Source organism: Notolabrus celidotus, chromosome 1 (genome assembly GCF_009762535.1).
Source record: "Notolabrus celidotus isolate fNotCel1 chromosome 1, fNotCel1.pri, whole genome shotgun sequence".
In the NCBI taxonomy this organism is placed as follows: domain Eukaryota; kingdom Metazoa; phylum Chordata; class Actinopteri; order Labriformes; family Labridae; genus Notolabrus; species Notolabrus celidotus.
Window position 1 is genome coordinate 36,171,781 of NC_048272.1, and position 21,375 is coordinate 36,193,155.

Below are 21,375 nucleotides of genomic sequence, written 5' to 3' on the forward strand. Positions count from 1 at the left end.
TGGGCCGATGTTTTGCTCCTTGAGTGTAGGTTTTGATAATTGTGTAATACTTTTGATTTTAGTATTTGTGCAGTGGGAAAAAAACTGTAATATAGTAATAATATAACATTAATACTCATAATAATAGTAATAAAATAATAGTAATAATAGTAATAATGATAATGATAACATTATAATAATACAAATAAAATAATGATAATAAAATAATAACAATAATAATAATAATAATAATAATAATAATAACAAAGTCATAAGTATAAGAATTACAATGATAGTAATAATAAATAATAATCATAATAAGAATTGCTTTACATATAATTTTAATAATTATAACAATGTTATATTACATTTACCTAAACCAAGTTAAGATTATCATATTACAGAATCTCCTCAGACTAATGGATTCCATTTCAGTTTTCTATTGCTACAAAGTGGCCTCTACATTAGGTGTGCATGTGCATACGTGTTTGATTAAAGATGTTATAATGTTAACAAAGGGTATTGCAGTAGTGATTTTTTAAGAGGTATTTTCCTGTTTTCTGAGGATCGCAAATCATTAAAAAAATAAAAAAGGTTTAATAATCTGTGTTTTCCAAGTTTCACTGTCCACCTAAACCTGAGTATTTTCTTACTAAAACAAAAACAGTCTCTCTGAATCATCAAACCTCCATGTAAAGAGTTATATCTGTAATATTCTTTAAATACTTGGGACGATTTAACCATTACAACACTCAGATTTCAGTGTGTTTACTAAAATAACACCTCATCGTGAAACAACCTAAAGCTGTAGTAAATTCATAATTAATAAATGAAGAATGTATGACAGACGTGGCCTTTACATACAGAGGTACCACAGCCTTTCATGCTCTCAAAACATCAGAAGGTTTCATAGCTCTCATTGCTCTGTGACAGTTCTGTCACCACCAGAGGCAGGAGGAAGAGGAGGAGGAGGAGGCAGAGGAGGAGGCTTGTGTTATGTAGAGTGGTGATTGGCTGTTTCCATACCAACGAGGGCGGGCCAAAGTCAGAGACTGGTGGAGGAGGAGCTGCGGGCTGGTTATAAAACATTTCTGTGCAGCAGTTTCAGCTCTCTGAGCTGTCTACTGTATCTCTGTGTTTGTATCCACTCTCTGTTGTTATCAGGGCAGTGAGGCGGCTCACAGTGCTCTGCATAGAGGACAGAGGGAGGGTGGAAGGCTGAGCTGTCAGAGTGACTCCTGGACTGGTTAGTCCATTTTCTCTGTCCTTTCACTGGGCAGTCTGTCCATCACTGCAGCTTGAGCTGTCTGCATCTTGTGGATTTATTTATCTGAGTGACACCTGGGGAGGTGAAGGAAACCTGAGCGGAGAGGCAGGAGTCTGCTCCCCCTGCTCTGTCCTTTCTGTGCGTGGATGACCTGGGCTCTTCTGTAAGTAGATCTGCTGCAGCCACATCCTCTCACATTCCTCATTAAGACATATCAACCATAGCGAGGGTCAGGGGTCAGAGAGGGCACAAACGGAGGAACACAGTTGCTGATGTGTGCTTGAACTTGTGGTTCAAGGATAACATACGTTCTGTGTGTGTTTTTCCTATAAGGACAGCTCATTAGCTGTATGAACATCTCAGGGGGTCGTCCTTCGCTCCACTGAGCTCTAATAATTGGGCAAATAAGATGTTCCTTTTTTCTGTTTGGTGTGAAGCTCTATCTTGAGGTTTAAAGTAATGTGGCTCTTAATAGATTTCAGATGTGAAAGAGGGCAAAATGTAAGACACTTAATGTGAGGAGCACATATGGTTCTACGTGAGTACTTTGAGTACTCACACTCAAAGTCATGCTGTAGTTAACTGTTGTTATTTACAGTAGCATTACATAATGTATAGTTAGTACAATGAGAGGCTGATACAGTGTCAGGATACATGAGGCTGCTGTGGCCTCATCTGGTCTGAACTTTGAAAAGTTTTAATTGTCTCCAACTGTTGCTGCTGTTATTGTCAACCACTGCAACTGCATCTAAGCACCCCTGAACCCACGCACCCTCCACCCACTCACCCCGCTCTCTCCTCTCTGATGAGCCTCCATGCAAAGTGGCTCCGGAGTAAGAGAGGAGCTCAAACATACAGGAGTCAATCTGAATAAGCACTGTGCACACAGCACTGTTTACCTAAAGTATAAAGGCCTTCAGGGTAATTGGCTGTCTGATGGTGTGTGTGTGTGCATGTGTGGAATATGTTTACTAAATTGGTTCCCTTTTCCGCATCATCGTCATGCGTTTCTGAATCATGCAGAGTTTAGGCTGTACCTTCGCTGCAGTACTATCATAAGAACATCATGTAAGTGAGAGGTAACACTTCTGTTGAATCCATACACTGCTGTACAATGACGATGTTGCTCCACTGTCTCAACTCCTGAGGACTTACAGTATAGCCTGGGACATGTAGTGTTAGTCTCGGTCTGTTAGCATGATGTCATGTTTGAAGCCGTCAGCTGACAGCGAGGGACTTTTTCTCTCCCAGTCTCCAAGTTAACACCCGTCATCATGCTGTCAGTTCAAAATTAACTGCAAGAATATATTAATTTAAGATGCTGGTTTGGTCTCCTCTTCCTTAAACCAAAAAGCCATTTTTAAAGAAAGCATATTATAGGAGTACATTTTCCTCTGATACCCAAGCGGCAACCTCCGGCCTCAAAATATGAAGCTCATGCGGAAGTGTTATAAACTGCAATTCATCAAGAATCCACTTGAGGCTGGCTGCAGAAACACCGGAAACCACACACACACCAATTCAAAAAAGACGATTTTTACAGCAGAAATAAACATGTTTACAGCCTGGTTCAAAAAAACAGCTTGGCTCAACGTAGCTAATTTCTATATCGGCACACACTGTACGGGGCCCAAACAAGGACATGACTGACTTGACTGACTGGCTGGAACACATAGCTGTTAGCTGACAGGCTCAAACCCTGCCTCCTTATGTCACACTAAGTCTGGTTGAGTTCCGCATTACCAATATGGCTGCCTCAGATGAGTGGCTTCAAAACAGCGCTCAGGAACAGATGGGTCACGTCACTGATACTACGTCCATTATAAATACAGTCTATGATGATACCCAATAGACTGTATATTACAATAAACATCGGTTTTCACTGACGGTGCAGCCAAAGGATTTAGAGCTCCCTCTGCTGACTGGCTGCAGTATGATCATGTTAATTATTATTATGCTGATTTACTTATTTTTCTGAGAAGTTTAGCTTTAATTAATTACTATATTTAACAAGAGTGGATTTTTCATCATAAATGCAGACTCCTGCAGCGTCCTTTACTGGATTAGCAGAGAAGAGGAGGAACATAATGGACGCTGACACAATTTTCCTAAACCATCATATGTTCTGCGACCTAGCTGGTAATGTCGCACTACTAACAAGGTTGCTTGTGCCCATGCCTCGGTTGCACCAGTGCAGAATAATGTCAGCTCCTGCAGAGGTGATCTTTTGACTTCGAAGCTCACAATGGGCAGAAATGGAGGGACATTACTAAACACTGTCAATGTTATACTCTTGTATCTGCATGTGTGCAGAGGTAAATAAACAGCTTGACACGTGTAGTGAGGGGAACAATGGAAGCTTTGAGAGTGACACTGGCATTGGTTAATGTTTAGAGTCTTTAGGTACATTAAATGAAATTAGACAAATAGGATTTTGTAGTAAATGCTTGAATGGTGACATTGTTTGGTCCAGAGCTGCATTACATGAATGAGCTGGCAACTTAAATAAAGAGCAGGGAATTCAGTCACCATGGATGCTGGCTTTATTACTGATAAGAATCTAATGATACATGCTGAACATGCAAACTAGAATACTGAACACTTCATTCTTGTCTGTCCCTCTTTGCTAGTTTTCAACCAGGTCAGAATCTTTATTCCTGATATCGTTTATAAACTAACAGCCCACCTGCCTATTGAAGCTTGTAAAGGTTCTTACTGTACATTTGTGTCCATAGTAGCAATCATTTACTGTAGCATCCTGCAGCTGAGGCACAATGGCCATGTTTACATAAGCAGCTTATTACTGAGTCCCTGATTCATCACACAGCCCCCAGGCCCACTCAGCCATGATAATACAAAGATAGATGCCACCATATTCTGCAACAATAACCCTGGCACTAGCACTAAACACCCCTAACAGATGAGCAAACACATGCAAACATTTGGTCAAAGCCATCAAACAGAAGACAGTTTGAGGTAAAACTGCTCTGAGCCTGCAGGCTGCTGTAAAGAAACATCGACGGGTTAAACACTCGAGGAGGCCTCTTTAGTAAGAATAAAGCATCACCTCTACAGGGCCCTACTATGTGTGTAGGTTACACTACCATGACTATGTTGTACTTGTGAAGAGTTTTTCTCAAACAGAAGCAAAAACACCCACATGAGAAATGTTGGCTCGGTGCTCAAGTGTTTTTGTGTTAGAGATTACAATCTGACGGTGCTGGCAAACTTAAGAGTGCGATTTGCAGACTACTAAATTTATAGGCAAAGCTGTTTTTCTCTTCTTGTTGCCATTTGGAAAGCAAGAAATAACACTTTCAGTTGGAACAAGGAACATTGTGTTCCCATTGTGTTCTTGTTACTTTCTATGTTTCTGTTTGAATACAAAAAACGTACATTTATAACTATACCATGAAATGGTTCTATTTTGTAAGATGGCACTCTTTTGCAGGCCAGTGCACAGTTAAATTAGCTGGAACAAACCCAAAGTAAAGCAACAGTTAGTAGAGTACACTCTAGTTACCAGTGTCAGCTGTACATCAGTGTGTGAGTAGTTTGTGTCATTGTTCAGTTTAGCATGTTGTCTTCTTTTGCATGTTGTTTTAATTAAGTTGTCTTCAGCTAAGCTCTCATAACAGTTCATAAATCAATCAGACTTTGTTTATAAAGCGCTTTTCATACAATGACATTGTAACACAAAGTGTTGAACATAAAAATAACTTAAAATAGAATAAATTAAGAAAAAGATATAAACTAAACACATCAAGTTCCTAAAATAAAACCTAAAGAGCCTTAAGTGTTGCTTGGCATGCTTTCCTCACTCGCACCCAATATGCTTCAAAAGCTGTTCACAGGTGGGTGGGCGGTAAATTCACAGCTGAGCTATCCAGCTCATTTAAAATTACCCCCCCTATCTGAGGCTGCCAATGCTTTATATAGACTTGTGTTGTTTTCAGGGAACACTGGAGGGATATAAATGTAGTGACAGGCACAGTTTAGTGGACAGACGCTGTTTGATGATTGGATGGGTGACCAGGACTGTCTTCTCTGGACAGTATGTGGACTGTTAACTATTATTCTCAGTGTTGTGTTTGAGGTGCTTTGAATATTTGCAGTTCTCTTAGTGCTGCAGCTGTAAAGGCTTATTAGAGGTTGGTTTGCACACTGACACAGACAGAAGCCACCTTGGGAAATGTATAAAGTGCTGTGTGCAGGGAGTGTGAGGTAGGCTGTGAGTCACAGAGCAGCTCCTGACAGAAGCAGGCCCATAAGCCAAAACCCAAAGGAAAAGTCCCAACAAACAAGGCTTCAGAATAATCACACACCAAATGTGATGTTAAGCAATCTGATAGCTGTAAAGGTCTAAACCCTGCTGCACGTTCCTGACATTAAAGTAATCAACATCTATGTTTTTGGCTCCATTGATCTGTGTACCTTGTTATAATGGTCAGGGTGCGATCTCTCTGCAAAGTTAAATAATTGATTAGCTCTTCCTCTGTGTTTCCCTTTCATTAAAGAAACACTAAGTGATCTCTAATGGAATTGAAAAGTCGAGACATGATGTGTGGGTGGCTAGACAAGCCAATAAATGGGCACAGTAAATAACCATAGTCCATAGTCATCTCCAAGACGCAAAGTGGTGCAATGCAGGCTCTCATGTCATGAAGTAAACTCCGTCCAGAATACTAAAAATCTTTGCAAGCTATTAAGGACTTTATGCAAAATCAATACACAACCTGAGCTCCTTACAAGACTGTGCATGCTTTGTTGTAACAAAATTGTCTCTTTTAATTTCTATCCACATCTTCCAGTGTCTGAAATTGTATTTTTGAAGATATCCCCACTCTAAAATAAATAACCCTTTCTACTTTGTGCATTGTATTTTAAGTCTGCAAATAATCAACACACTCTAATTCAAGAAGCTGAGGTTCTTACCAAAGGTACATGCAGGAACAATCAGTCCAAGGCAAGCAATGCTAAAAGTATCTGAGTCACGACTTACAAAGCCTAAACTCTGACTTGGAATTGAAGGCATTATGGAGCCCTGAAGCATTTTATTTAGGTGGACATGCAACCAGGTTGCATAACTGAAATATCAAGTATACAATATATCTTATTGCTTGAGGGGCAGAGAGAGGGAGAGGGAATATATCCCCCCTTCATACAAACCATAAATCCGCTGATGTAGCTGCTGCTTTACATGTTGGGGGAGCAGAGAATAAGCAGGAGTACTATGTGGGAGGAACATACATGGGCAGACTGCTAAGGCTTAGTCTACAAACACCGTGAAACACAGCAGGAAAAAAGTGTGGACACTTGGTGGCTTTCTAAGTTGCAGTTCAATAAGCTGTGGCTGAACTTAATATTTCTTCCTGTCAGCAGGAAGTTCCCCAATCTAATTTTAAAGATTGCCCTTTTAGCCTCCCTGGAGTTATTTCGTGCCTTTAGTCATAACAAACAGACGTCCATAATATTGAGTCTGTCTGAGGATAAAACAGTCTGTGCTGCTACTGTCTTTTCCAAAACTAACTCACTCTCTTTGTGTTTTCATCTCCTGACTCCTTTTCTCTCTCCCTTTCTCTCTCTTAGATAACACCTCAACCTTTCTCCTTTTTCTTTATTCTTTCCCACGTACACAACTTGTTGTATTGATTCATGGCTAAATCATTAGCAGAGCTTTTTTTTATCTGGGTCATGCCCAAGCAGCAACCTCCGGTCTCTAAATATGAAGCTCATGCGGAAGTGTTATAAATTGCAATTCATGGAGTGTCCACTTGAGGCTGGCTGCAGAAACACCGGAAACCACATACACACCCATTCAAAAAAGACGATCTTTACAGCAGAAATAAACATGTTTACAACCTGGTTCAAAAAACGGCTTGGGTCTACGTAGCTAATTTCTCTATTGGCACACACTCTACAGGGGGTACATTTTTTTTCTAACGCGAAGATATTAAGATTACACGTTTTGCCCAAATAAGGACATGAGTGACATGACTGACAGGCGGAAACACATAGCCGTTGCTTAGGAGGCTCAAACCCCGCCTCTCTACCTCACACTATGTTAGGTTGACTTCAGCATTACCCATATGGCTCCCGCCAACGATTGGCTTCAAAACAGCGCTCAGGAACAGATGGGTGACGTCACGGATAATACGTCCATTATTTACACAGTCTACAGTCGTGCCACACTTTGAGTGGTAACATCTGCATCCTGACTTGCCTCTAATGTAGCTCTGACACTAGTTGGCCTGTTAGCCTATACATGTGTGTTTTTTGGTTGCATTCCTACTTGACTCCATAAAGTGAGAAAAGAGACATGATCAGTGTGAGCAAACCAGGAATGGTGTGTGGTTTCAAGTTTCATCCCACTGCTTTGACATATGCCAGTGCTTTTCTATGGATTGTCCGAATCTTTCAGACAGCTCTAAATGTCGCCAGCAGAACTAAGGTCAAAGCTGAGACAATGTGAAGTTTCACGGTTCACAGCAGAGTCTATTTATACCTCATCCTTGGTGTTGAGTTAGATGGTGCAGTATTTCATCACTGTACTAAGCATAAATGACAGTGTTTTTTATTTCTCTGTCTGACCTGTACGTCTTTTGGATGGACCTGTGGGCAGAGCTAAGATCATAAGAGTGTGTAGCTTTCATTAGCTCTCATTCTTATGGGAGGACGACTTTTTTTATTCTAAACATGATGAGTATGATCATTCTTGTGGTTGTACAACGTTATAGATGCCTCTCCCTTTGTCCCCTGGTTTTAGTTATGTACGTATGTTTAACCTGTAGCGTAGACTGCTCTTACATCTGTGCCAGCTAACTGTCATTATTTCCCCACCCTCAAGACCAGTCTGAGATGGCAACTCAAGTTTTTTCTCAAATGTTTCCCAATTTAGAATGCAAACGGAAAAAAAAAAAATTCCCACAGTGTCAAAAGGCAGAGGCGAAATGTGCCAGACTCCTGTGCACAGATTGATTTCACGACAGTTTGGTTGTCCTTGGCATCACTGTTGCTGCTAAGAATGAATCACAGTGGGTTTAAGGTTTTGGCCAATCAGAATGAGCTTTCTACTGGGGCGTTTACACCAAATGCAAATAGACGAGAGTATTGGTCTGGTGGTGTGAAATGGGTGACGCAAATGGTGATTCACGCGAGTTAAACTATCTGAACTCCAGCGAAACTATTGCACCCTGATAGCCAATCAGTGTGCAGATCTCCCGGTGACATATGGTGTGACGTATGGACCAGCGGTGATTAACTCATCTGGAATATATGGGACACTTTGATTCTATCTCTGTACGGCTTCCCCAAACTCTCTGACTCTTCCTACTTTTTATGGGATCAGGAATAAACAGGAGCTCACTGTGAGGACAGAGAGTGAGGAGGATTATGTGGTGAGTTGTGAAAAACTTTGTCCGTCACTTGAATCCAGCTATCGGTTGTAGTAGGAAGTTAGCAGTGAATAAATACAGGAATCCTGCTCTTTGACTTTTTATGAGCAGTTTTTACTCTTTAGTTGATTAGATATCATGATATATCGCTATACCAGTCTTTTGCAATATTTATCGATTATCGCTGTATCGTGATATCATCGTTATCGTGGGCCCAAGATCTCATATTGTTTGGTATAGTATCGTGGGTCACCCTGCGATTCCCACCCCTAGTCATAATCATGTTTGTAACCAGTGAAACTCCTCCTCCTCACTTACAAATCCCTGCATGCCCCTGCCCCCCAATACCTTGCTGACCTCCCCCACCAACACACCCGGAACCTACCGTCTTCGGACCTGGGTCTCCTCTCCATCCCCCGGACTAAGCTGCAGACTTTTGGATACAGAGCCTTCAGTGTGGCTGCCCCCACTCTATGGAACTCTCTCCCTCCCGACAACTGCAGTGCCCCAGCCCTGGACGATTTTTAAAAAGCAGTCAAAACACACTTTTTCCTCAAGGCCTTTCCCCATTAGCTAGTCATGTCCCCACCTCCCCCCGGGACCCCCTACCTGACCCTGTGAAGCGACCTTGGGTTTCTTGAAAGGTGCTATATGAATACCAGTTATTATTATTATTATTATGAAACACATCAGTAAAACAAGTAGAACTGAACATATCCTGCAGTCTATGTGGATTATTGGGTATGAATACTTCTACCCTGCAGGTATTGGATGGTGGAGTTGGGTGACCTCTATATGTAAGATGACAGAGTGTTTCATCGGAGCGAGGCTTAAACCTTGTACTGTGAAACTTTGTTCCTGAGACACCTGATTCCCTTTGTAGCAAAAACTTGGCCATCCTGAAGTGTCAGAGAGCAGCGTTCAACCAGGTGTGTAGAAGTAGAGAAAGAAGTATGGGGTAGCTGCAGGGCCCTAAAACAACTTTGACTCTTCACAGAAATAATTGGTTTGCTTCCAAGGCCTAAAGGAGAGGTTTTTATTTGATATAAAACATGTAACGGTTGGCAGTACTATACTTCAGCTATTACCAAAGGCTGCACAGATAACATCTACGTTTGTTGTAGGCAAAGACTGTGATCTCCTGATCTCTGGCAGACCAGTCCTGTATGAAGGAGTCTTTTCAAGTGTCTTTGCACCCTGAGAATGTATCCTGTTGATGTCAGTTCAGAGCACGAGGTCAACAGACTCTTGACTGTCATGTTGGAAAGTGAACTAAGCATGATTGCCAACACTTATTCATGGTCACGAGCTCGGGGTAGTGACTACATGAATGCATGAATGAATGACATGTTGGGGAAGAGTCAAAGCTAGTTGTAAGGGTTTGGGCATGTGATCAGGATGCCTCCTGGATGTCTGCCAACTTCCTTCAGGCACATTCAGACAGGAGATTGAAGAGCTGAAGCAGACAGAGCCGGAGGAAGCAGGGAGACATGGCTGAGGAGGAAGATTTCTGAGCTGAGATATCCTGCTTGAGGTGCTGTTTGTACACACACACAGCACTGTGTGGATAAACAGCCTCATCGGTCATGTGAGGCTTAGATCCGAGAAAAGATTGCAAGGTCATCTAGTAAAGTTCGTACCTGGTTCAACTTTTACTAAAACATCTAAATGCATTGAGCAATCACATTCAAGCTAACCCCAATTACTTTGTGAAAGACAGAAACGTTTTTCTTTAAAATCGTTTAAACAGAAGATGAAATAATTGCTTCTGTGATCGTCTTCTTGAGTTGAACAGAATTCATCATAAGAGCATAATCCAGTGTTTTGTTGTCCATGAAGCCGATTTCTTATATTTATAATTGTTATTATCCAAACTATCTAAAAAAAAACCCTCCCTCATCAGGGCTTTGTGATGTGTATGATGAACACTTTATCACCAGACAAACAACCACCATGCCATGTGTGGCCTGTTGCACAAACCACGGGGGCCTGTGTTACAATAGGCCAGTCAGATGTTGACCCCATACAGTGTTGTTATTCACCTACAGCCAGAGGACACAGTGGGCCCAGTGTTCACACTGGGGCAGGGGGTGACATGTAGACAGACACACTGAGACTCACAGAGGGATTTATTGTTGCTGTCAACACTGTTGCCAACTTTGCGTCGAGTGACAGCTTCATAATTAAAGCTTCTCTTAAATTGATCTGGGGAAAAAATCTGAGAAGTACGTATCCTGACGACAACGAGAGATAAAAAGTTAGACAACGGTTGTAATGAGTAGGAGCTGTATTATTTTGAAGCATACAAAGTGACCCCCTGTTTTCATGTTATTTATGTAATTTCGTACATGCGTTTGTTCTTTCATGATAGAAAATCATCGATGAAAACACCCTTAAATATCGAAGGTTGGTTTATGCAAGGCAAGGCAAGGCAAGGCAAGGCAAGGCAAGGCAAGGCAAGGCAAGGCAAGGCAAGGCAAGGCAAGGCAAGGCAAGGCAAGGCAAGGCAAGGCAAGGCAAGGCAAGGCAGCTTTATTTGTATAGCACATTTCATACATGACGGCAACTCAATGTGCTTTACATTAAAACATCAAAAGCATTGGAAACATTCGGACAAGCATAAAAGAACACAATTAAAATGAAAAATATAATAAAAAAGAAAAGAAAAGGAAAATTACAAATATATTAAAAAATGAAAATAAAATTTGCATTTAAAGGGAATTAAAATAAGCTAAGATAGGAAGGCAGTGTCAAATAAAAAACTCTTAGTCTTTGATTTAAAAGGGGTGAGAGTTGGAGCAGACCTGCAGCTTTCAGGGAGTTTGTTCCAGATATGTGGAGCATAATGACTAAACGCTGCTTCACCATGTTTCAGTCTGACTCAAGGGACTGAAAGCAGACCAGTACCTGATGACCTCAGAGGTCCAGATGGTTCATACAGTAGCGTCTTTAGGACGTACAGCTGCAGACCAAGCAGGTGTTGAAAAATGAAGCTGATGCAGAAGTACAAAGCACTGCAGTTCCTTGAGTGTCCACCATAGACTGTATGATAAATGGAAGTAGTATCCGTGACGTCACCCATCTGTTTGAAGCCAATCTTCGGCGGGTGCCATATTGGAAATGTTGAACTCTACCTAACTTCTGTTGAGCTACTGTGAAATAAAAAGGCGGGCATTTAGCTTTTTTGCTAACATCTACAGGGTGCCTGCCTGTCAATCAAGTAAGCCAAGCTCTTAATCAGGCAAAACTTGTACGTTTAATATCTTTAAAAATACAAAGTTATAAAAAATTCACCCCCGTACAATGTGTGCAGATAGAGAAATTAGCTATTCAGACCTAAACTGTTTTTTGAACCAGGCTGTAAACATGTTTATTTCTGCTGTAAAGATTGTCTTCTTTGAATGGGTGTGTATGTGGTTTCTGGTGTTTCTGCAGCCAGCCTCAAGTTGACACTCGATGAAGTGTAGTTTCTAACACTTCTGCATAGGCTTCATATTTTAAGACCAGAGGTTGCCGCTTTGTATCCTCTTGAGGCAGGCTACAAAAGCCAAGGAACTGCCATTAGGTACCATGTTAGAAGACCTATCTTTACAGCAGAATTCAACATTTTAAGTGCATGGTTCAGAAGGAGGATGTGGTTTATGTAGCTTATTTATGTAGATATGACACATCCATTCTGATTATGTTAAAGCTTGGAGTTATAAAGAAATGTTATTAAGTAGAGGCACAGCTGGTGCATTGTAGATGTTCTCCTGGTGGCTAAATACCCGCCTCAGCTTCACCTCTTTGTCTGTGTCTCAGTTCACCAAATTTAAAGTCTATCCATCCAATAATGGATAGATGGAATGATAATGGAGCCATCATTGAGCTTCAAAACACCTCTATAGAAACCAATGGCTGACGTCTAAAGGACTACGTTCATGTTTTATACTCTCAATGTTACAGATATGGCATTCATAAGAGAGTCCGACACTGTGTTCCCAAGATAAGTTGATGTGCTTGTTTTTCTTTATTCGGTGAGCAAAGAGATAAAACAATGTGTAATAGAAGAAAAACAGGATAATTGTGTGTGTGAAAGAAACAGAGGCATTACAGTGTAAGATGTAAGCACATTTATTTCCCTAAGTGAGAGGGCGCAAGCACATGTTGTTCAACAGTTTGATATAATCAGCAATACGTAGCCACACAAGGTTAATGTGCTTCTGTTTCTGTTTCCAGAGATGGATACGGTTGTTTTAAATTCCATGCACACCTGGAGTTCCTTTTTATTTGCAAATTCGGAACAAAAGTCAGACAGAGAAACAGGGATATCATAGCGATGACAAACAAGAGAAAGTTTGTTTCTTGGTAGCTGATAAAAAGGACATGAGCTCTTTTTTCATCCCATCAAAGAGCAAAGAGATTTCTGACAGCTTTAATTATCATTATTGGGAAAGATGGAGACAACCATCTCTCTTTTTTCTACCTCTTTAAGTGATCAGACTTTTCACAGATTCCCTAGACGCTGTACCATACCCTTTTGAAAATAATGTCCCAGAAAGATTTTGATGTTCACAGAAGCTCAAAGAAGCTATTAGTCCATCCTCAGTCCTTCTTTTAGACAGACAGTGTTGTGTTAGGCAGCAATCAGGCTGCTAAAAGGAAAGTCGCTGTCCAAGCTTTGTTTGGAGTTCATGAGAATATAATCTGACAGCAATCTGAGCAGGTTACATAAGGCTATGTGTATTATGGAGTAAACAGAGATAAGATCATCCACAAACTCAGCTAATGCACAGTCCTTGTGGCTGTTTAGTTTTTATGACCTCCTCTGAACCATAAATCAGTCTAATGAAAAAGGATCTTTTCCTGAAGACTGGGGTAGATAAGACAGAAATGTGCAGCTTGTACTCACAAAGCTGGACGGTTTACACTCAGTCACAGACCGTTTCAGCATCTTTGAGATAATACGTTTTTGTGCCCATCAGTTTAGCTGTCATCAAAACCGCTCTAATAAACTCACCACCAAATCAGAGCAGGCAGAGTTTGCAGCTAGCTGGTTAACAAAAAAGAGCAATTAGCAGCTAAAAGTCAAGAGGGTGTGTGTACCAAGCTGAACATCCCACTCCGATTCATTAGGTGGAAGAAGTTTTCAGATGTCGTCACAATTATTTCGAGGCTCATGTTTTCAGCTTGCTATCAAAATCATCAAGTAATGAAGAAAAGATTCAGTTTATGAAGTGATTTAAGATAATTTGTGAAGTTTCCATGAAAACAGCTATGGGATTAAGATTCTGCGTACTTCATGCTGCCTTTAAACTGGAGGAGCACATGGACAGAACTGTCAGGTGTAATGTTTGGCATTTACAGCCGCCAATCGAGCTTAGTTTAAGAAAATTGAAACACAGTCACTGTGTTAGTTTGGCTACCTGTCCAGGGTGTACCCTGCCTTCCGCCTGAAGTCAGCTGGGATTGGCTCCAGCCCCCCGTGACCCCGAATGGGGTAAGTGGTCAAGATAATGGAGCCAATCCAAATGCTAATTTTTTCTAGGCTGCATAAACATTACACAGAAGTGACGGCGTGGACAAAGGAGACACCAGACACAGTGATGAAGCAGCAGAGGAACTTATAGCAATTTGAAAATGTGTGAATATGTTGATACCATTTCCCTGTAATACATGCAATGAAAGTATCTGTTACCGGTGTACTGAGTTAAACTGACAGAAAGAAGAGTATATGAAAGATATGATTACTGTTGTCACACAATACATTAAACCTTTGGATGTCCAAATCACCTTTTTTTTTACCCTGATCCCCATCCATTTTTTAAATACTGAGTCGAAGCGTTATAAAATCAAAGACACTTCTTCACAAGGGATAATGGCACTGACAGACTGACAGCATGAACACTGAGGCCTACATGTTCATTATTTTGTGCTTTAAAATATATATATAAATATATTTTTGGCACGCAAACAACCAAAAGAAACTTCTGCTTAAGCCGAAGCTTTTTCCCTAATGTTACTTCACACCAGACGTGAACGATCGCCCTTTTCGTGCAAATACAAACACGAGAATTTTGTGTTTACTCGCTAAATTTGCGAGTCATGATCACGCCTACCCGAGTTCCAAAATGCAATTTTCTCAAAGTGGGGTGTGTCCCACGCCACCCCAGTCTGTTGTTATCAAACAAAGTTGAGCTTGCGGACATTGAATAGTGAAGCTGATTATGCTGAAGGACGCAGTGCTAACTTCCTACTACAACCCATAGCTGGAATCAAGTGACAGACAAAGGTTTTCACAACTTGTACACTCTCTGTTCTCACAGTGAGCTCCTGTTTAATCCTGATTTCATACAAACTGGTAGAGGCACAAAGTTCTGGGAATCAATGTGTCCGATATGTTACTGATAAATTAACTTCCACTGGTCCATATCCTATCATACGTCCTATCATACGTCACTGGAGGATTTGTACGCTGATTGGCTATCCCGGCGCAAGTGATTCAATGGAGTTCAGATTTTCAACTCTCACAAATTTATTTGCATGTAAAATTCACTTAATTGCTGCAAATCATTTGCATCATTTGCAGGTGTCGTGTGATTCGAGCAGCACAATTGGGGTCATCCAAGCCACCAGACCAGAACTCGCATCTATTCTCGCCTTTTTTTGGCCAAATGATTTTATTTGCGTTTGGTGTGAACGCCCCATTAGGATGCCTTCTACACGTAATAATTCAAGATGAATGTATCTTCATAAAAGAGCACACATTATAATTACCTCAATGTTTACTGGACTCTAGAATTTCTCTGAATCACCTTCCTAATGACTGTGAGAGTAGAAAAAAAAGATATATAGTTTTATTCGACAGGAACTTTAAAACTCAGCAAATTACCTGTCATGGGATTATACAACATCCTTGTGCAGCTCATTTACTTCCCACGTCAAATGGTGATTGTGGTGGTAATGTAACATGTACTTCTTGGTAGAGTTTATTTTTGTGAGCCACAGAGACATCTGGACTCCGGTCTGAACACGCGCATCATGTGAAAATACTCAATACACTTAAGTCCTGTGTGCTTTACCTCTGTAAAGACTCCGTTATATAATATCTCTGTTATACTGCGTGTGCCTTGTTGCTGGAACATGGCTGAATAATGGCAGCTAAATTGGATGAGCTTCATTAGAGACTAAAAACACCAGCTGTTTAACAGAGATCCTCTCTTACCGCTCAGGTTCCTGTGAAACGGCACTGTCACCACCATTCTTCTCCTTTAGGGTGTGTGTGTGTGTGTGTGTGTGTGTGTGTGTGTGTGTGTGTGTGTGTGTGCGCACGCGTGTTCGCCCCAGAGGTTAAACAAGTAAAGCAGTATTTTTAGTCCGTATGAACTACTGGAGCACACAGTAATGTAACCTCAGGCTCAAGGTCGGCTTTATCGCATACGACCCAACACACACACACACACACACACACACGCATGCACGCACGCACGCACACACACACGCACACACACACACACACACACACAGATGACACAGACAGATGTGTGCATGTCTTTCTGTTACTTCTCTCTGTCTCTCTTTCTCTCTTTCTGTCTAGCAGTGAGAAAAAAGATGTGAGGTATACGAAAATAATATATAAATTTTTTAGAAATGGTCGCTCTATTTTTTCTTAATATAAATGTCTGAGAAATCTGATGAAAACAATGTTTATGTTCTTATTCAAAGGATTCCATCTTTTTTATAGGAGCTTATCTGTTTTTTGGGAGACAGATTTTTCCCTTCCTTTAAAATATGCACATAAAACACTAGCCTGGTTATTCTAATAATCATATCCTGTCGTGTCTCTTATGTACACAAGACTACTTCTGAAGCTGTTGCTCCATGTAAGGACTGCTATTATCACAAGATTCTTTAAGTGGCACTGAATGTATTTTTCATTACCATAATAAGCAGCTGAAGGGGTTTTACTATTAATAGGGCTTTGAAAACAAGATGTCAGGAATTTTATATGCTCATAAGATAAGAGGAGATTATAGAATGAAGGAAATAAAATCACTCGTCTTTCGCTCCGTTTCATTTGTTGCTCTCTCTAACTCAAACTCAACCTCCATCCTCACCACCACCATCACCGCCGCCGTCGTGGTCTTTGCCCTCCTGGAGATCACAGCTTGTGTTGGCAGCCCCCCTGACTGTCAGGAACAGGAAGCTGCTCTGCCAGGTTTCACTGGACAAACACAGTGGTCTCACTCACCGTCTGAGGGCTAATGATGTGCCCTGACATGGTGCCACAGGTTCTTGCTTAACTTGCCTCTCAGGGTCCGTCATTCATTCGCTCCTATAACAAACTGGACAGAGGAAGATAATGAAAGAGAGGGAAAAATATCTGCCTGGAGGTTTGAATCTCGACATGTACACTTCCATGAGTTACAGTGGTGTATCTCCATCTCTGAGCTGTATGCCTCACGTAGATATATTGTGGAGTGTGTGTATTTGCTGATGACTATGCCCACTGACCTGTATAAAACCATGAAGCATTTCTAAACAATCAGCTGGCCCCATTCTAAATGAGTACACATGAGAGGAGTTGTGTATATTCCTTTAACCAGAGCTGACATGGGTCACTGGAGCACAGACATATGGCTTTTTGCTGAAACAATCACATCCTCAGTCATCCCCCAGAAGCAACAACCACTGAACTGCTCCAGTTCATTTCGGTCAAAAGGACAGTATTTTGTTTGCAGTGGAGAGTTCATTTGTTTACCTTTCCCTTCTGCTGCAACAGCTTTGAATGCTGCTCAAAGGTTTTGCATGAAATTATGTAACTGGGTCACTATGGGCTTTCTGTGATGTAGTGATTTGCACAACACTGTATGATAAACTTCGTCTTTGTTATCAGGATAGACACATCAGGAACGTCACGTAGCGCCCGCTGAAGCTGAAGTATGGGGCTCCGTTTATAAAGTTGTGCACACTGAAAATAACAGCAACAATTTTCCACATTTAGCTCTTAAATGTCTTAAAAATGTAGTGTGAATTTTTAAAAGTCACTTTTTTTATCACATTTAGAACAATATTTGTGATCTTTTTCAAATTTAATTTTGTTGTGACGAATATATTTAAGTTAAAATCACTGTTAAATCCAAATACTAAAAGTTAAATCCAAATACTAAATGTTAAATCCAAATACTAAATTCTAAATCCAAATACTAAAAGTTAAATCCAAATACTAAATGTTAAATCCAAATACTAAATGTTAAATCTAAATGTTAAATGTTACTCTGTGTTCCTTAGTATTTAGCTAATATGCAAATTCACAGTGACGGCTAACGGAAATATCAAAATAAAAGCTTCATAAAGGGGATAGTCGGGTTATCTGTATCGCTTTTGAAGCTTTGATCTTGGCTCTTCTGCTACGTGGTGGTTAGAATTAGCATATTAGCTAAATATTTAGGATCGCAGAGCAACATTTAACATTTAGATTTAACATTCAGATTTCACATTTAGTATTTGGATTTAACATTTAGTATTTAGATTTAACATTTAGTATTTGGATTTAACATTTAGTATTTAGATTTAACATTCAGTGTTTAGATTTAATATTCAGATTTCACATTTAGTATTTAGATTTAGCATTTAGTTTTAACTTTTAGTATTTGGATTTAACATTTAGATTTATATTTAGCATTTAGATTAAACAGTGATTTTAACTTAAAGGTGACATATCATGCAAAATCGACTTTTTAATGGTTACCTACCTGAAATATGTGTCCCTGGCATGTCTACAAACCCCCCCGAGAATGAAAAAAATCCATTCTGCCCCTGTTCTGATTGCTACACCTTTCTGTAAATGTGTGTGAAACGAGCCGTTTCAGACTTCTGTGTTTTTGTTACGTCACAACAATTTCTGGTCTGTAACAGGAAGTCAGAGCTCGGAGCTTGTTCAGCCCATAGACTATATAAAATACAACTCAACCCCTCCTCTGTTTTTCATTACCTGCACAAATGTGTGCTAACAAGGAGCTTAGGAGGGAGGCATTCAAGTTGAAGGCTGTCTTAATAAACACAGAGGTTGGTTTTACTCCCCACGTCTGCAGATTTGAAGATCTAGTGGATGATTTTTATTTTTCATGGAAAAGTGCTAGCGCTAGTTAGCATAGCCACATAGCTACATGTTTGTAGCTGTGTACCAAGACACACGTCAACATACTGACAAATAAAACAACAAGAAACACTAAATCTGTGACCAATCATTCAGGAAGGTCCTGCTGCCTTTCTGGCAGAGGTCGGATTTACTCCCCACGTCTGCAGATTTGAAGATCTAGTGGATGATTTTTATTTATCATGGATAAGTGCTAGCGCTAGTTAGCATAGCCACATAGCTACATGTTAGTAGCTGTGTACCAAGACACACGTCTACATACTGACAAATAAAACAACAAGGATCACTAAATCTGTGACCAATCGTTCAGAAAGGTCCTGCTACAGGCGCCTCTCCGTCAGGATCAGATTCTGGATCAGATTTAGAGGGTTGAAGTAACGCGGGTCTGTAAGCAGTGTGTATATTCAGCCAACATGTAAACATTAGATCAACGTGCTGGAGAGCCGAGGGGATATCCACTTCCTGAGGGGGCGTGGTCAGAGAGAAAACCAACCGTTCTGAGCAGGGCTGAAGAAGAGGGTTCTTCAGGCATGCCAAAATCTGATTTCAAAGTGTTTTTTTGAGCATAAACTTTAAAGACATGTTTTGGGGACCTCTTAGACCAATATATATTGATGAAAAAAGCGTGATATGTCACCTTTAAATATATTTGTCTGGCTAGAATAAAGTGAAAAGGATCACAAATATTGCTATAAATATGATAAAGAAGTGACTTTTAAAAAGTCACACTACATTTTTAAGACATTTAAGAGCTCAATGGGGAGAAATGTTGATGTTATTTTCTGTCTGCGCAACTTTACAAACAGCGCCCCATAGCTGAAATCTTCAGTCTAGCAACCCAGTTTCCTGCGCCCACCTAAAAGTACCTCACCATTCATTAAGTCCCGTCCTCTTTTCTTGCTGTTGATATGTCTGTCAAGTTTGAGATTCAAGCATGATTCTTCTTTTTTACAGCAGGTTTGTCCCAGACAAATTAGTACACAAAAGCAACATTCTCATTTCTACCCAACAAATGTCATCTTACCAATAAACAGACAAATTGCTTTAATGGCTGAATTTATGAGCTAATGTTAACAAAGTCAGTAACATTCCAAGCTCCATAAAAGTGCTGAAATGCTCAAAGATTTTTTGCTTGATTGCTTGATCCTTTGCAAGGGTCTCAATTATTTCCTGATTGAAACTTGCATTTTCAGTGAATGTTAAAAGTACAATCATGCCAAACCTATTCATGTTCCAAAAATAAAAACCATACAGAACGTTCTGTACCGTAGACATAAAAAAGTGGACCACAGGGGTTTGTTGTGTGGTGCTTGGCTCAGTCTCCATGTTGTCTATCCTGGCTGAACCTTGCAGAGAGGAAAGTCTGTCCATCAGACCCTCTTGTGATCGCCATCGGCAGGATCTCAGAGCACATCTGTGGGGAGGAAGGTTTCTTGTAAGGGGCCTGAGAATATTAACTCTCCTTTGGGCAGATGTAGCTCAGTTGGCTTTGTTGCACTGGGACCTGCAGCATGCACTAGAGGCGTTTGCAGTCAAGTGTGAAGCAGATGGGGTGCGGGTCATCCAGTCTGAGGCTGTGGTTCTCTCACTCCCTCTGTGTGGGGAATGAGACTGCCTCAAGTGATGGAGTTCAAGTATCTCAGGGTCTTGCAGACCTGTGAGAGTAAAATGGATCATCAGATTGCTGTATTAGGAGTAAAGCAGGCAGTGTACCAGAGTGTTGTGGTGAAGAAGTCACTGAGCCTGATGGCAAAGCTTCTGAATGACCAGTCAACCTGTGCTTCAACCATCACTTATTGTTATCAGCTTTGGGTAGTGACCAAAGGTCACAATCCAAAGTGGATATATGTGACAAAAATGAATTAAGAGAGGTAGCTGGGCTCAGCCTGAGAGTCCGGGTCAGGAGCCCAGACATCTGGAGGGAGCTCAGAGTAGAGCTGCTACTGCTTCACCTCAAAGGGAGCCAGCTGAGGTGGTTCAGGCTCCCGATTGGGATGCCTACTCAGTGCCAACCCTTGGAGGTTTTCTGTCCAGCTGTTAGGAGACCAAGAGTAGACCCAGAGCACATTGGAGGGATTATATATCCCATCTGGCCTGGGAACACCTCGGATCCCCCAGGAGGAGCTGGAAAATGTTGCTGGGAAGAGGGATGTCTGGGTCATCTTGCTTAGCCTGCTGTCACTACTTAAATGAATAGATCTTACTGCTCTGAAATAGCCAATCAGAGGCAAGGGTGATTTGCAAGAGTGTAACACAAAGAAAATATTTAATATTTAAAAAGTTCAGTGTACAGATGTTGTAAACGTATTGCATTACTTCTTACATACTTCCAAGCATATCATTTCATCTGAGGCCAGAATAATTCAGCCAAATATAACCATATCAAAATGGATGGGAAAAACTTGGCATTGATGAAATACTGAAGCCCCAAAATGTATTTTGGAATGTCTAGTTGATGACGCTGATAGCTCCTACTTTTGATCATAGGTTTTGGCTTGGAAAGAGTGAAGGGACAAATTAAATGTATAATATCTCTTTGTTGCTCCATACACCCAACACTTAACCATGTGAAGAAATATACAGCTTGGCTGACTTGA

General features: G+C 40.7%; 1 protein-coding gene across 1 annotated transcript in view; it reads left to right on the forward strand.

The window, feature by feature from the left end:
* Nucleotides 1–1,085: 1,085 nt before the first annotated feature.
* cdk18 (cyclin dependent kinase 18) overlaps nucleotides 1,086–21,375 on the forward strand; it is a 99,056-nt gene continuing 78,766 nt past the window's right edge. Inside the window, exon 1 of the mRNA XM_034698380.1 lies at nucleotides 1,086–1,409. The gene's annotated coding sequence lies outside the window, so the exon portion shown is untranslated. The remainder of the gene's footprint in view (nucleotides 1,410–21,375) is intronic.